This window comes from Anopheles marshallii, chromosome 2 (genome assembly GCF_943734725.1).
Source record: "Anopheles marshallii chromosome 2, idAnoMarsDA_429_01, whole genome shotgun sequence".
Taxonomy (NCBI): Eukaryota; Metazoa; Arthropoda; class Insecta; order Diptera; family Culicidae; genus Anopheles; species Anopheles marshallii.
This window is the reverse complement of record NC_071326.1, coordinates 75,385,416-75,399,447: the sequence shown is the minus strand read 5'-3', so window position 1 is coordinate 75,399,447 and position 14,032 is coordinate 75,385,416.

Here is a 14,032-nt window from a genome sequence, read left to right as displayed (position 1 = left end):
CTGACATCGTACACCGTCGTGTGTCTGCAACCAAAAGTTCCCGACCAAAGCTAGTCAGTGTAGTCAAAGGAGCTAGAGCACCAGGGGGACCTCTTCGGTTGATGCCATCAGCAATGCAATAGTTGTGCTTTCCCGTGTCTCCTTGCCCAATCATGTACGCCGTGGCTTGATAAATGACTTCCGCTGATGGACGTGCGACCATCAACCCCCATCACGGACACAATAGACGATATAGACCTACAATACAATGTTCAGCAGCTTGCCCTCCCCAAGAAGAAGGACTCCCACGAAGTTATTGGAGGACAACAGACATACGGGACAGCAAAACAGCCGAGAATTTGTTGTCTTGTCGGATCTTTTCCTTCTCCTTTCGAGTTCCAAGATCGTACTTTTTTCCACCGAGGACGTAGCAATGCTGATGGGACGTGGGAAGGACAATACTATCCGTGACAGCTCTAACACACCATTAGCTACTTTTGGCTTCTGGAGCAGCATATAATTGACTGAACCCATGAAATATTCATTGTTTTGCTATTTTTGAGCGCCATTTTTTATGCTAAACATCCTTCGAACAACAGCGGTACACGATGGAACAGCAACGAAGTCTTTACTTTTGTTTATTTATCCGTTTCGAAGTGGAATGTTTGGACTGCAAAAAATAATAATAATAATAACAATAATTATTCACCGCAGGATGGATGGGACATCACTCCGAATTTTGAGACTATTGTAAGAGCGTCATTCATTTGTATTTTTATACTTTTTCTTTAAGTAGCCGTGATTGTTAGACCATTTTATGCTCCTGTCTATTGTTGCTGGGGTCCACTTCCATTACATTACAAAAAAACAATCGCGGTTTTCTTAAATGTGCTTAAAGCTATAAAATTTCATTTTCATTATCAAACCTGCAAAGCTTAAAGGTGTTTGAGATGGGATAAGGACAAGAGTTTGAAGAAAGATTCCCCCCTCGAAACTAGAAGACACTTCTTATCAGCATCGCATCATCACTACATGGCTCATTGAGGCTTCCCACATAATTGCCCTTCATCTTAACCCCGTTTTTCGCCTAATGCTTAACGTCGACTGATGCAAAACCGGACAAGAAAAAGGGAATGTTCATCCGCAGGGATCCGAATATCTGCCTGCCGCTTATCTATCTAACACCAAACCGACCCAGCACGTTTCGTCGTCGATGTGTGCGAGAATTGAAAATTATCGAGCGGAAAGCAGATGCGCTGCTGGATGGATTAAACACAGCAAGGGCGCAACGGTAGAGCGTCACACCAGCTGCAGCATCCATTTAGATCGCTTCTCGATTGCGGTTGTCTCGCAGCAACAACGCAAAGGGAAACATTGCGCACATCCTTTCACCATGCGGTCGATGAGGGGGGGCGGGAGGTGGTACTCATCCGCATCATAAAAGGGATTTTGGGACGTAAATTTTCACCAGTTCACTGGAAGGAAGAAAATTAATGAAAACGAGTGAAAAAAAAAGAAAAATGGGCGAACAGTTACCAGTTAGAAGGGGAAGGGGAGCACTACTACGATTATCGGGGCCGTTCATTTGCCAGATCGAAACTTCCAGTTCGATAAGCTGTTTAGGTGTGATACCGTTTGCATACATTAGGGCGTAGAGTATTTCAAAACGAAATGGATATTTTAGTTGTTGCCACAACGCCTAAATGTATGCAATACGACAAACAAAGTTACTTTTTTTGAGAAAAAATTTCACGAAAATGCCAACAGAAATCTGTATTTGTTCGGGTAAATGCTTTTTTTCCACAGATAAAGGGAATTAAATTGTGTGTATTTCACGTTTCAAGCAGAATCCATCACTCTCTGTGACATGCCCCGCAGGCATATCAGGGAAATTCGTAGGAATTTTGCGGGAAAACATATTCGTAGCAAATGCTGTAAACAAACCGGAATCCTTGGGTAGCGAACGATGTAGTAACAGGGCGTAAGCACACGTCAAAATATTTTTGTTTTACTCCTAGTCCTCTCTGTTTCTCTGCTGGTGCTGGGTGCGCACTGTGGTGTTGATAACGATCATTAAAACCACCAGCGACAAAAAAAAGGTACAGCATAAGCTGACAACGTAAGCTTTGGATAAAATTTCTCCCCCAAACTCATGGCCAGTGCCAGCTGGTGGGGCTGGTCCATTGGCCGAGAACGAAGTGTTAGTTTGTAATATTTTGGCCCCAAAAGACAATCCCTTGCTGTTCGACGAAGGAGTCTCGCACGTTGTGGCTTGGTTGATTTTACTTATTTTTTCGTTATTTACATCATACACAAGGGGTTTTGTTCGCTGTTTAGCAGCCGTCCCGTTGGGATCCGCCTATAGCTGGACACGTCACACATATCCACATACACTGGGGTGGATATTTGACCAAATATTTTCATCCATCTCCACAACCAGCGGTATTACTTGTCCCGGGCAGTCTCGCATTTCCCGCAAGCAAAAACAAAAAATCCAGCTCTCCAGTTTCTACGGAGACAACTTTTTCGCTTATCGTCTCCATTTTACCCACTCACTTATGTCAGATTTTTCCCTTAGGTTAGGACACAATGGAACCTCCTAGCGGGGTGATATGAAAAAAACCCGGAGCCCAAACATTCGGACACAACCGCAAGGACTTTCCGCAATCCGGTCATCCTTCTTTGGCTGGGCAAATGTTGAGGTTGTGGTTTTGGACAGGCTTCCGTACTGCTCGTTATCACCCGTCTCCGTCCATTTTGCGAGCGCATCCAATTGTTACAGTAATATTTGGCATTACTTTTACCCGGACGCTCTTCTTTGGTCTAACCGTCTCCAGAAAAGGATCTGACGTTTGGATACAACATTGTAGCTTTTGTTTCCTGTTATGTAATCTTTTGTTAGCTAATGTTAAACCAGCGAGAAAAAGGATTGGTTAGGCTCGATTTTTTACTCGACTCAGTGCAGTTATAAATACACATTGAGAGCTTATTATTATGCATCATGGACCAAATGCATTTCTTTGAGCACATATGAATCCAATGGAAGCGTTTCCTTAGTGTTAAGTTAGTCTAATTTATTTAACAACTTTTTTACGGTTACTGTATAAGAGAAAACTTAATTTTGATAACAAAAAAACTTTTCCCGTCCAATTATTTGTCCCGATTGAAATGAAGTAAATCTACGATTTGACGTAAACACCACGACGGCGGCGAACAACCTTCGTCTGCAATACGGCCTTTTTGACTATTTAAATAGCTCGTTAGCATTTATTTCCCTGCTTCTATTGTTGCACGGCGGTGCATTTTCGGTACACAAAGAAGCATCGGTTGGTTGATTTATTCATTCCCTCGGCCCAGTAATTGAATGGCCTTCTCAAGTAGCAAAATCATTACGTTCGCATTAAATGGGCCGTAATTAATTCGTTCGATGATTACGTTCAGCATACAAATTGCGTGATTGCCGTTAATTTCAGTGCCGAATTTCCTCGTCTATTTATAGCTTGTTAGATTAGCCACCAATTGATTAAGTTGCGATGTTTTTTTTTCTATAGGTTTTATGAATTGAAAAATTTAAATTAAAATCAGATAGCAAATCCCAAATAGAATCATAACGCAAGGCCAATGCACACAATGTGTGACAGTAACATCTATGCTTGCAAGCGTTTGTTGACAAATGAACGACCTGGTAGCCATCTTTCATGCACCCCATTCGTATGCTAATGCTCGCGCGGTTGTCCAACAACGTCGGGAACGAAACATTCGATGCAACGATGCCTAGAGCATCCGGAGGGCGTGCAGCAACAGCATCATCTCGGTTGTTGCTGTGCCGTAAAAGATTCATAAATCATTCACATGCGTCTTTTTTATGAAACACTTTTTTCTTCCTTTCAAGTGTACCACCACCCATTATGGATGGCCACGCATCCGACTCGGAGGCACAATTCATTCATTTCAACTTCAGTTGCCTCAAAAACAGTAGTACGCGTATCGGATTATTGCCGCGCGCTTCGACTAAAGTCCATTATTATATGCACACAACCATTTCGTCGACTGCTTTACGACTGCCGGAGTCGTTACTGTCACTTTCTTTTAGTTTCCCCCACTCCGGGGTCGGTTTACGTCTCTGGGCAAACTGTTGGAGCTTCAAGTTAAGCGGCGTTGTCTAACACAATTGATATGTGTTTATTGTCGGACGTGCACTTTAGTGAAAGCGTTGCTAGTGTGTATCAAATAGACATCATCGATCGTAACCCTAAAAAGAAATAAGGTAAATTATTCTATAAAATAAGAAAATCTTTCAATGCCTTCAATATTCTAACTTTACAGGTGCACGTTTTTTTTCCTAAATAAATTTGAATGATTTGAGATAAGAACCGCCGAGCGAGTGATATTAATCGCTATTAAATATTAGTAGATTACTTCTCTGGGAAAATCCATGGATCCTGGAGGCGAATGCGAGAGATGCGATAGAAAGTTTCGAGGCACAATCTCAAGATGTTACGATTTAGAACCGAGGATCTCACGAGAATCAAACCTTTTAGGCAGGTGAAAACTTCGAAATACGGATGAAAAGAAAATACATTTCTAAATAAATATAAGAACAAATATTTCTTGTTGTTCAAACATTTGTTCTTAAACAGTACATTAAAACATCCAAATTGTTCTTTGTTTCAAGTTGAAACGGAACGAATTTAACTCTTATATCGAGATGCCACTGTATCTTCAAACTTAAGAACGATTTAAGGCACAAAAAAACCCCAAAAATATGAAAGATTTCGGACGTCAAGCAGCATTGTAGACGGCAAACACAAAAAAAGCAAGGAAGCTCTCATTACAGTTCCAATCTATAAACAACGAAATAAGGGAAAAACGGTTCATATGGTGTACGCGCTCTTGTTCACTCTTGGTGATTGTAATCGATATGGAAAAATAATTCAAAACCCCAATCGCGTTGAGTGTGTGTTTATGTAAGCCAATGTAAGCCAGTGGAAAACAGCACAGCACGTTTGTTGTGCTCGCTCAATGAGTCCCACTGGATGAATAATTTTTGTCACAGGTTTTATTATCCAAAAAGCGATCCTCCCGGCGTCGGGGTTAAAGTAGGGAAGAATCAAGTTTCATCGCACTTGTGCCCTGCTTGTGCGCTACCGGTAAAGATGTATTCGTATTTCAAAGCTGCTTATTGAGCAGTGTTCACAAACAGATGAAAGCATCATCAAAAACGAAAGTGATTTGTTTGGCTGTAATGTATCTGTCAATGTCACGCAAGTAACAAAAAAAATGTAAATAAAAGCGAATCAGTTCAGTAAGAGCAATTGTTGAGTAACAAAAAAAGAAGATCCACTTTAAAGTTGTACAATAAATAAATTAAAACGCAAACATTCATGTACAGAAACCATAGGAACGTCTCTTACAAAGCCATACTCGACCTTTTGACTGTACAAACCATCAAACCAGTGCTAATATTCCTCTTTATTTTTTGTTGCAGTCATCACCACACGTTCTCCCAAAACGACTACAACAATTGTTTCCACGATGGAAGCGTACATGCCCTGCCCCGGTGCTCGGTACTGCCTCGGTACCGGAAGCGATGACTCGGGTACTAAAGGGTTCTATTCCGTATGCCGAGATGTGTGTGAGCTTCGTGCCAAGAGAGTCGGGAAAAAATCGATTTTCCCATGCTCGCAAGCAAAGACCTAAGTGGTGGCCACACACACACACACACATCTTGTCTGTGTGCAAAAACCGGCTACCACCGAGTAGCAGATTGGGTCATATTCACAGCGAGACTTACACTCTCACGCCGGAAGTATAACCCCCCCTTTTGGGGTATGGGGCGAGTATCACGCGGATGTACTTGACGTACACACACACACACACAGGATTCCGGTACCGGTGAAGTAGTAGGAAACACTTCAACCAGCCAGCATGTATGCGCCCCACAAGGGAGCAGGACGTCCGTTTCTACATTAACGCCACCAGCCGCTGATGACGTTTTGCTCCCAAACGCTTCCCGGGTCGCTACAACATTGAACTTCGCGAATCTTTTGTACGGTCCTCGACAGCTTCCCATTCTTCGGCACACCCCACTGTAATTCACCGTTATCTGAAGGGGGCGCGATAGAAAAAAAAAACTGGGGACAAAACGTTCCCTTCTCTGCACACGATTCTCGGAAGCCGCAGTTTGAAGCTCCCCGGAGAGCGTCGGATGCAGTGAGACTTGTCTGATCAAACAAACGTCCTTCGGTGTCTTCATGTGTACTACCCCCGGGGCACGCGTCCCGAACGAAGGACCAAGCGAATGCAATCAGTGATGACAGCTCGAGCGGAAAGTGTGCAGCCAATAGTTCGGGTGGTCCTAACCAATCCTTCCATCGCAGGAAGGTACCACCATTCTAGCCGGTTACAACCTCAACCCTCCCAAAATGCATCATTACCCGGGTGGGGGGTAGGGGGGAATCGACTTCGAGGTTCCTTCCGGTTGGGAGCTGGGATGAATTCGATGCTCTAATAACCACCTTCCAAAAAGCACATTTAACGATGTGCTGAAGCTGTAATAGTGGTACACTGCCGGTCGCTGTAAAATCTACCCCCCCAGTGCTGGGCGAACCCCGAGAGATCCACACCCCGCAAGAATTGTTTCAGCATAGAACTTACATGGTTTTATCGACTAACATTGTTTTTTTTTTGTTCTTAGAGCAAAGGGAGTTTGAGGGAAGTTGTGCTCATGTGTAGTTGGGATCGGGCAGCACCATGGAGGAAGTATTGGACAGGAGCGGTTCAGAATTAGTGATATGAAGACATTTTTGACATAACAATATAAAGCAACTGTTTTCGAGCTATCCATGATGAATGGGGACAGATATTGTTGAATCTCCAATCCATGACTAACATTCCTTCACCTATGTAGTTGGAAGTGCCAGTGCACTTTCCGCTTATGATTATAATTTGGGGGTTTTGAGATGCATCAGTAGAGATTTAACCATCTGTAAACTCTTTCCAAGTTGAGGTGGAAAATTAGATAGAAGAAAGGAAAGAAGATAGAAGTAGAATCTTTTCTTTAGGGATTCTTCTATTGACTCATTTGCGAGCTTTCTTAGGTAGGTATAGCAAATTTCCATTTGATCAGGACTCTGACAGCAGAAAAGAATATACAGGTTGTTGAATAAATGCTATAAAATAACTAAACTATAAAATATAAAATATATTCTGCTTCTGGTTTGTGCTATTCGGAGCTATTTTTACATAAAATCTATACAACATAACCTGAAAAAACAGTACTTCGTATTACTTAAGGAGCTTGATACATTACTCGAGCCAGAAGCAAGCACGTCTTGCATGAGAATTTTGTCCAAGATTTAATAATTACCGTCTTAAACTAGTCCAAAACCATTTTCTTGTATTCGTTGAAAATCAACATCACAAATAACCACTATAGGATTTAAATTCTTGAAATTTGAAGCTTGTAGTCCACAAAGTTAACAAAACCGAGTTATTAAAACTGACAAACAATATCACAACAAAATATGAACATGTGTATGTATATACAATGTGTTTTCAAACCTATTGTACAATAACTTCTGCAGTTTCCACTTCAAATTGAAAAGATTCCAGAAGAAGTCACAACTTTCTCACTTGAACTTGAAACCCCTCCCTTACTGAAGCGCCACACTGTTATAAAACTTCCGAGGTAAAGTTGTACCTTGTTGCCTTGTTTAAAACACTTGTACTTCAATGCTCAATGAACTTTTCCCACTGCCATTGGGGAACAGCAGCAAAAGTCTTAATCGATGGCGGATTTATTATCCTTTTCCTTTCTTTTCCTACACGACAAACATCTTGAGCAACACGAAACGCGAAAGGAAATTGAAAAATTGCACACGCGAAATGGCTCAATCTATACGTCCTACCCACAAAGACACATACACACACAAACACACATCAAGTGGTGCTTGCAATTCTTTAGTTTCCTGGCTGGTGCTGTGTACTGTTGCCATTTCCAACATTTTCCTCACAGGATCACACAACCCATTAATCACCCATTGCCATGTTGTGCCAGAACAATTTAACCAGATATAACCTCATCCATCCGCTCATCTTTATACGAGACCAACAACGCGGCCCAACGCGCTCCTTCTTGTTGTGCTGTTCTGGTTGCTGTCCGCAAGGAAAGCGAACTGCAGAACAGGCCGAACGCGCGCACTCTTGACGGTGGAGGCCATTTTCTTGATTAATTTATTATTGTTGCTCGCACCAGGTTTCCACCGAACCATTGTTTCGGTAAATGGAGGGTGTGTGTGTGTGTATATATAGCAGATCGGACGGTTGTGTATCGAGTGTTCCGAGAAGCGAGATTTTTCTAACCTGCGAAAAAGCAGACATTACACGCTGTTGCAATATTGCTGCCGTTGCTGTTATTTTGCTGCCGATGGCGCAATGTTTTCCTATCGTAACGTTAAGAAATATGACCTGAAGGTCCCATCCCCCATCCCTCCTCCACTCATTCCTGCTTGCCTTGCCTCAGTGGCGGTGGCACGGTCTGGAAACAATTAAAAGAATGTGCATTATGGTGGCCTGGTCTGGCTTGTGATGTGTGGCATCAGCATCGAGGAGGTTGCCAGAGCAGGTTGTTTTCTTGCCGATGTCGGGAGAAGTAGCAGAAGCTAAATGAAGAAAAACAAATAGCACGTGCGCTAAATGGGTAAAACTATGTAGACACGCAGCCAGGTAGCAATTGTGCGGCGAAGTTTTCGATTGGAACGTGTTGTTTCGTGCTGTAGTTATTAAAAACGAAGCTAACGCTAACATCATCAATTAATACACTGCTCATGTCAGAGAGACGGGATTATTATTTTCCGGCTCATAATTTAGTTTTTTACTTATATTTTTTGTTGTAAGACCTCGAATGAATTGTTGTAGGACCTTGATGAATCCTCAAAGATTCATGAATCTTCAGAGACATTCATTCAGATTCATGAATCTGGATCAGATTTACGCAACACTAGTAATGGCCGAAATCATACTCTAAGCCAGTTTTTTTAATGCGTTTTGACGTTACCAGGCTTATCCGCTTACAGCTTTGAAGTTAAAACTGTAAATTTTAATAGATTTTCCTCAAATTGTATTTCTTCAAAAATGATTCTGTATGCCATTTCTTATGTCAAAATAATACCGGTGCCGGTATTATTTGACATATACTATGCTTGCTATGTATGCTTTCTAACTTATGATATGATCTGCCCCAATGTTCGTAAAAACACGAAAAAACAATATTAAAAGACAATTTTTATACTATTTTACATCTTTTCCCAACTTGATTTGTGTGTACTTCGTTTAAGTCTTTTTTTTTGTTTCATTGTAAAAAATAAACACACAAGTGTACGTAAATATCCGTTACGCACTGTACATTACTTTAACCAAGGATAATGCGACGCACGCTGTTGTCTAATAAAATACGTTCTAAGATTAAAAGAAAATGTTTACTTTGATGGTAGTATGTGTGCCATGGTACGCACGCACATCAACGAAAGAAGGTTTGGGCGCAAACAGAAAGGAAAAGCCGTCCCGGTGTGCTGTTTGCCCGTCCAGAGACACCGGACACCATTAATTACGCCGTGAGAAGCGATGGGCAATTATTTACTCGTAAAAGCTAGGTGCTAAAATAAATTTGTTTTATCATTTATATCAATAAACCGACCGTCAAATGCAGCTAAACGCAGTGAATCGTACCCTAAAATGTGGAATGCTCCATCATAAAACTTGCCCGATTTTAAACCGAAATTCTCAGTCCGACGGGCGTTGATAATCCAAAAACTAGCCACACTGGCAAAAATTGTCCCCATAAAGCACACAAACTTTACGGTATGGCTCAAAACACACACGCGGTGGGGTGTGTTAATGATTTTACTACTAATTACCCCGCTGGAACGTGAGCCGGAGACATGGGGTACCGAAACCATGCGCCACAAATATGCTTCTCCCCGCATGATGATCTACACACTGCCGCTGCTGCAGTGCAGACACATGTTATATATTTTGCCAGTGAGACAAAACAAAAAAAAAAAACATTTATCCTCTTAAGCGCAAAAGTGAAGTCTCCGCGCGCCGCGAGGGAATTTTGACCGTGCCACCGCTTGTTGTTGATCTGATTAGGTACATTAAACAATCCTATCTAGCAAATTACCTGATTGCAAATTGTATTTTCACCTGCTCTTCCGCTTCCGGGGTCGGTGCCGGCACACTCGGCTGACGTGGAGGAAAACGTTCGTCGTTTTTCTGCTTTTGTGTGCCATTCCCCGGGACATTGGTCGAACAGTCGAAACCGTACACCGAACCGAGCGAAAAGAAACCAAGGTACACCACAAAACGTTTGCCGACCGGAGCCTCCAAGTGGCGGAGGGGGGGAGGGGGGGGGCCCCCTCATGACCTCTCTTCCAAACGGTCATTATTTATCCTTGGGAAGCTGGTGCATGGAGCATCTTTTCCCGGGTTTACCTCCCGGGAGTGGGAAGAGCTGACTAATTTCTCGTATCAAATAATACTTTGCGCATACGGTCGGTATGGGCGGTGGTGGCCCCGTACTGTTCCCGTGTACCGTAGTTCATTTTCTCTCGAGAGAGTGATGATCAATTTTCTTTCCCTTTTTCCCACAATCTCACGTCCGGTTCCCGCATTTCCCCAATGCGTCCATTATTGGTTCATGTTTCCAGTAGCGAATCGATCCTTCGCTTCGGGTTGCGGATTCGTAGCACAGCAGTGTGAATGTCCTGTGAGTCTTCTTCTAACGATATAGCTTTAAACTGCTGCTAGACGATGGGGATAAAGGTGCACTGGAAAGAAAAATCTATCCCGTACAGTAAGTGCACCGGGAGCGCAACGTTTCTTTACACACCGCTACACACCCTCAAAAAAGCCACCAATGACGGGGTGGTAATGGGGTTTTTGCTTACTTTTTTCCGCAAAAGAACCGAATGAACACGACGGGAAAGCAAATTCGCCACTGATTATAGAGATTTAATCGGTCGCTAGCACTACCACTTCCTAATGCGATTTGGTGTTGGTGCGGCAGACGGGAATTTCCATTCAACTAAACACGTAAAAGCTGGAAGAAAGTTTGATGGGGGTATGGGTAAGATGAGTTTTTGCAGGAAAAAAAACCTAGCACATAAGCAGACATTTTCCGTTCACGTGTTTAGCATACCGATTAGTGTCTTAGTGTCGGTAAGAAGGCGAATTTAGTTTACTTCCACAGCGGTTCTCTGCCGGAAGTGCGCATTCGGCAGGAAGCATGCTGCACGGATAGAATTTTATGGTGGGACCATTATGGGATGTTGTATTGTGAGCTATCGCAATGGAAATTTTAGTTTTAAAGGGTTTAAAAAGGGAAAAATATTGTGTTGTGCTTAATGAATCTTTTGCGAAGCGAGGAGTCATTTAAATCAGGAATCGACTGTCAAAAGGTTTTTGAACGCTCAGAGCAGTGCCTAATCGAGCCCTTTGAAGCGACAAGGTAATCCAGAAAAATGGGGTAACGCATATTAGAGCATTGATCTTAGATGATTCATGAATCTTTTAAATTCAGAGTCATTCATTCAGTTCAAAGAATTATTCAGTTACATGAATCTGACTGTGATTGACAAAACACTAGAAAAATCGAATGAAAAGAAAATTATCCTTACATGATCCAACGTGAAAAGTGTCTTTATACAAGCATAAATAATCAAGCAGATTTAAAAATTATTCGAATTTCCCAATAAAATTCACCAAATTCATCCCAAAAACCCCAAATTCACCATAAGAAAAAGACGAGAATGTAGTTTTTTTATACGATCATTCTCAATTGTTAATTAAAACATGACATCAGCCTATGTATTCTGCGGAAAATCTGTCAGACCATAACAGAGTAGCTTTGAGGATATTAACATTTAAAGTAGCAAATGCAGAGTAATATTTATACTATAGTCCATTAATGGTGAAGATATTATAAGAATCTTTCGTAATTGATTTCCTTGCAGGGCACAAACACACATACACACACAAAGAAAGAGATATTCAGTACAACGTGGAAAACGATTGCATGCCCGGAAGTTCACCAGACAAGACATTTCCCACCTTGGAAAATTTATTTCCTTCCACTAGAAGAGTGAGAGTGAGAAGTGAATCTTTGGCGTTCAAATCGCATGATGAGCAGAATGAATCCAATTACACACTGCACTTTGCACCATCACTGTGCATAAATTGATGAAGGTGTCCGAACCAAACGGTCTATTCGGTATTTTACGATCAATAAAGCAGCTAGCGCTTGAGACACGAGATAAACAGCAGCAGCAGCGGTAGTATTTCTTTGTTAAGAAACGAAAATACGTCAAACAAAGAATGCAAAGGATGGTAACAGGAAATAAAGGATTCTACTTCGTCCTACCGGGTTCCACAGTACCTTTTCTGTGCATTGCTCCACCGATACGGGTAAGATGATCAACCGAATCAACCGAAACCGGGATATACACGAGCTGTTTTGATTTTTCTTTGCGTCACCGCTTATCGCTTCACTTCTCCGGCGTCGGATCGCAAGCGTGTTTGAAGGGTCGCCGGTACTAAAAGTCACGTTGTTACGCGTCCGCAGCACACGACACAAAGGATATCCAATTACTTGTTTCGAGGTCGTTCCGGTTATTTGTTATATTGCTTCCCTTTTTGCCGATCACCCATCTCAATCCGCACTGCCGGCGTTGCCGCTGCTTTTCGCTTTGATTGTCGCGAACTCAATACGCGAGGCCGAGACGCAAACAAATAATGCTGCTTCCGTTCGGTTGCGTATGGATGCACGATTTATATGTCGCAAAGCAAGGTAAAGGCCTGCCCTGGGAGGAAATGAAGTGGTTTCAAACGAGCGAGCGCGCGCGCGTCTACACCATTATCATTATCATCGTCGTTATCAACAGTAGCTCGTTTTGTTGCCGGAGTTGAATTCCGTTGCCCTTTACCCGTGCAAGGGGATTGCGAATGAAGAGGCGTTGATGGGTGGTTTGCCTGGTGGGTGATATTCGATCTTCTTCAATCTGACCGGTGTCTTCTATATTTGGCCCTTTGTTGACATATTTACTACCCAACACCCCCCTCCCAAATTGCAATCGTTCTGTTGCTCGGGGACATGTGGTCTAAGTTGCCGGTCTGGCATATCTTGAGGTTTTGGAGCGTAACCTCAATCCATTGACCCAGTAAGTTAGGTCTCTCTATCCAAGTTGCCTCACAATTGGAAGACGAAGAAGAAGCTTCTGTTATCTTAAGTGTTCTGCTGCACTAATTCTGTCATTAGGCCATGACAAGGAAATTGATGCTAGAAAAGTCTTTGTTGATAAATTGACGAGATATTGTCCAAATACAATCCGTTCTTCTTGCAAATTTAAATCGCTTCAGTGCTGTAGCTGTTATACGAGAAACTCGTTCATAGCATAGCAAGTCGCGTACACATACAGGATATTGTTGGCTATTTGAGGACACGACATCCAATGCTTTCAACACCTTCTGAATATCTTTGGTTAATTGAGTCTTCTGGACATTCTATATAAGGTCAAAGTGTCTACAATATTTCGATTTCTGAGCCAAGGCACTAAAAAGGTCCAGAAATCCAAATGCTCTTAACGTTAACTTTTGTTTGTCGAAAGGGATATTTTCACAGCATCTTATTTTGCTCATTTTGCGAAACATTCGTTAAAAGAACTCAAAATCCCTATGAGGAGGTTGACTGTACCTCTTAAACATTGCAATATGATTGCGCACATTTTGGCCCCTCAAATGCAACCGTCGCCCGGGTAAAGTGCACGCTTCGCATCTGTCCCATATTTACGCGGATCTGCGGTGTTCTGTATTGTAAACCGCCGGACGCAAGGAGAAAGCGCAATCGGCTCCACGCGCTCATGACTCGAGTGCAAAAGTGTGCCAGAGGCAAAGCGCAACGAACCGGTTTGATGACTGTGGCGCACACCGGAGCTATGCTTCCAGCCAGCGTTCGTCGTCATTATTCGTTATTATTCGCGGTGTTTCAATCATGTGG